Source organism: Humulus lupulus, chromosome 7 (assembly GCF_963169125.1).
Source record: "Humulus lupulus chromosome 7, drHumLupu1.1, whole genome shotgun sequence".
Classification (NCBI taxonomy): Eukaryota; Viridiplantae; Streptophyta; class Magnoliopsida; order Rosales; family Cannabaceae; genus Humulus; species Humulus lupulus.
Genome location: NC_084799.1, coordinates 90617392 through 90620905, shown reverse-complemented (window position 1 = coordinate 90620905; position 3514 = coordinate 90617392). Strand labels below are relative to the sequence as shown.

The following is a 3514-nucleotide window of genomic DNA, read 5'->3' as shown; positions in this document are numbered from 1 at the left end:
TCTAGTTTATATTATTTAATTTTGAGTTAAAAATCGACATCCCCCTTTTAAGTTTTAGTGTTAATTATTGAATAATTAAGTGAATGATAGTCCTCGTGGGTTCGACCCTTATTTATCACTATACTAAAATAGTTGGTATAAGGAACTAGTAAAATCAATAATTAAATTTGATACGGCATACGACATCCATCAAATTTTTGGCACCGTTGCCATGGACTATTGTTCTTCTCTTTATTATTCAAATTTATTTATTTGTGACTAATTAATTTTTACTGTGGAAATTTCAGGTGTATATGTCTGGTGAAGACGATACCGAAGAAAGTTTATTTAGGCTTAAACAATATCTTTAGTCATCGTCAGATTCTCGTTCTTCAAGGACTATCACCGATAGTCCACGCTTTCAATGTCTTGCTCCAAAAGTCAATCCGGTTAAAGTGTCATTACCGTTTGACAACGAATCTGATTCTGAAAATTCAGTTCGATCCTATAGAACAATGGCCCAACAAAAGACATTGAAAGAGTTGGCAGCGCCAGATCTTGACCAACAACCGCTTTGCATCCAGTATCCACCTTTGGATGTTAACTTTGAGTTGAAGTCGGGCCTCATCCATTTATTGCCTTCTTTCCATGGGCTGCCCGGTGAGGACCCGAATAAACATTTAAAGGAGTTTCATATTGTTTGTTCTAGTATGAAACCTGCTGCAGTGACTGAAGAACAAATTAAGCTGCGAGCTTTTCCTTTCTCCCTGAAGGATGCAGCTAAAGAGTGGTTGTACTATCTTCCACCTGGTACTGTTGAAACCTGGAATGGTTTGAAGACTATGTTCCTGGAATGATATTTTTCAGAATCTAAAGTTGGAAGCATAAGGAAAGAGATCTGCGATATAAGGCAATATACAGGGGAGTCTTTGTATGAATATTGGGAGAGATTTAAGCAGTTGTGTGCTAGTTTCCCTCATCATCAGATAAGTGAACAACTCCTTATCCAGTACTTTTATGAAGGATTACAATCACTGGATATGAGTATGATTGATGTAACAAGTGGGAGTGCACTAGTTGATAAGACTCTTGCTGTAGCTAGAAGCTTCATTTCTAATATGGCTGCTAATTCACAACAGTTTGGCATTTTCCAAGATCTACTCCATCACCCAAATCAGCTAATGAAGTGAGCACCTCTAATGTTAATCAGCTTGGTCAACAATTGGCCCAATTAACTGCAGTGGTACAACAACTTGCTTTAGGCCAACAGGTGCAACCATGTGGAATCATGTGGAATATGTCAAGTTGTGGGGCATGCTTCTGAAACTTGCACTACTCTATTTGAGGGAGAAACTGAGGTGTTAATGTTGTAGGAAATTTCCCTGGTCAATTACGTCAAATGTACTATGAACCATTTTCACAAACTTATAATCCTGGTTGGTGTGATCATCCAAATCTTCGTTATGGGAATCAACAACAAGTTGCTTCACAATCTACACCTGCGAGACCACCTGGTTTCACTTTGCAACAGCGGTCTCAACATAATTTTGTACCTAGACCATCAAAAGCACCGCAAGCTGCTCCACCACCAAGTGCCAAACCTTCCATTGAATATTTAATCAATGCAATTGCTACAAATATGCTTCAGTTTCAGCAAACTACCCAAGCATCCATAAAAAGTTTGGAGAATCATGTGGGACAACTAGCAGCATCATATAACAGGTTGGAAGCTCATCTTTCTAATAAATTGCCTTCACAACCTGAGAGGAATCACAAGGAGAATGTAAGTGCGCTTACTTTGCAAAGTGGTATACAATATGAGCCACCCACACAACCTTTATTGCCAGCTCCTGTGCAAAAGCAAGTAGTAGACAACTCCATCTATGATGAACCATCAATGCAAAAAAAGTCACATAAACCAACTATGCCAACCTATGTCCCTCGTCCGCCTTTTCCAAGCAGATTGAAAAAGTTTAAGAAAGAGGAACCTGAAAAGGAAATTCTTGAGACTTTTTGCAAAGTTGAGGTAAACATTCCATTACTTGATGCTATTAAACAAGTGCCACATTATGCTAAATTTTTGAAGGAGTTGTGCACGAATAAGAAGAAATTGAAAGGTGATGAAAAGATAAGTGTGGGGGAGAACGTCTCTGCTATTCTCCAAAAGAAGCTGCCACCAAAATGCAAGGATCCTAACCTTTACAATTCCATGTATGATTAGGAATAAAAGGATTGAGCGGTTTATGGTAGATTTAGGAGCATCGATTAATGTCATGTCATATTCATCATAAGCTTCTTTATATCTTGGGCCACTAAAGGAGATAGGAGTTATTGTTCAGCTGGCATACAAATGTTTATCCTTTAGGGTTAGTTGAAGATGTGCTGGTAAAAGTTGATAGACTTGTCTTTCCAGCAGATTTTTATATACTTGAAATGGGGGAATGCATCAATACCCAATCTGACACCAGTTTTATTTGGGAGGTCATTCTTGATGACAACAAATACAAAGCTGGATGTTAGAGCAGGAATGCTGACAATGGAATTTGATGGTGAAGTTATCAAATTTAATGTGTTTGATTCTCCTGGTAAGATCAAAGGGAATGAGACTTCATTGAAATACCCAACAGAAAGATCTTGAGAGTAGCATTCAGTCGAGCTAACGACGTTAAACAAAGCGTACTTGAGGGAGTTTTCTTTTCCTTATCTTTCATTTTATTTTCATTGAGGACAATGTACTGTTTAAGTGTGGGGGAAGGACAAACAACTCTTTTATTTTTTTATTTTCTATTTTGTTATGTCTTTGTTAATTTTTTGTTATTTTTGTTTTATTTAGTGTCTGTTAGTGTATGTCTTTAATTTTTAGTTCAGATGTGTTGGTCTTGTTGAAAGCATTGGTTGATGAAGAAACTTTGAATTGTGCTTAAAGTGATGTTAGACAATGATGAATTTTGTATGATTTGTGTGCTTGATTCCTATGTGAATTGCTATTTTGATTTATGTTGTTTTTCACTCTATGCACGATTGAATTCACCACTTGAATGTATTGGAAAAAAATTTATGCTTGTTGAAAAAAAAATATTTTGAAGTCCCAACCACTCTAGAAATCATTGATCAATTGTTTGAGGCGAAATCATAAGTACACATGATTAGGAAGATGATTAAGGCAGTTCTTTGGATCGTTTGAGCCGTTCAAGCCAACCTATTATATGATAATCCCTAGTTTCCCACGTTTGAGCCATGACGACTGTTCTTTTCTTCTATGAACTAAAATTTTTGACCCTATACCTCCTTGAAAAATATTTCTTTTTGTAACCCATTGCACCATGGTTATATATTTATGATTTTTGATCTTGTGGGATAGTTTGTTAAAAAAAAAGGGGGGGGGGGGGGGGGGGGGGGTTATTTGTTTGGTTGTAATTTGTGTATGATCTCTATTTCTCTCCTTGGAATATTATGAAAAAAATATGATTTGCAATGAAAAAGAAATTCTTATATGAAAATTTTGCAAAAGTATAAGTGTGAGGGAAATAGTGAG

At 36.6% G+C, this 3514-nt stretch overlaps 1 non-coding gene across 1 annotated transcript; it reads right to left on the bottom strand.

Annotated features, from left to right (window-relative positions):
• Positions 1 to 860: 860 nt before the first annotated feature.
• LOC133792842 (small nucleolar RNA R71) lies at positions 861 to 967 on the bottom strand. The gene has a single exon (XR_009874313.1). It is a non-coding gene; the product is annotated as a small nucleolar RNA R71 (small nucleolar RNA).
• Positions 968 to 3514: the final 2547 nt, after the last annotated feature.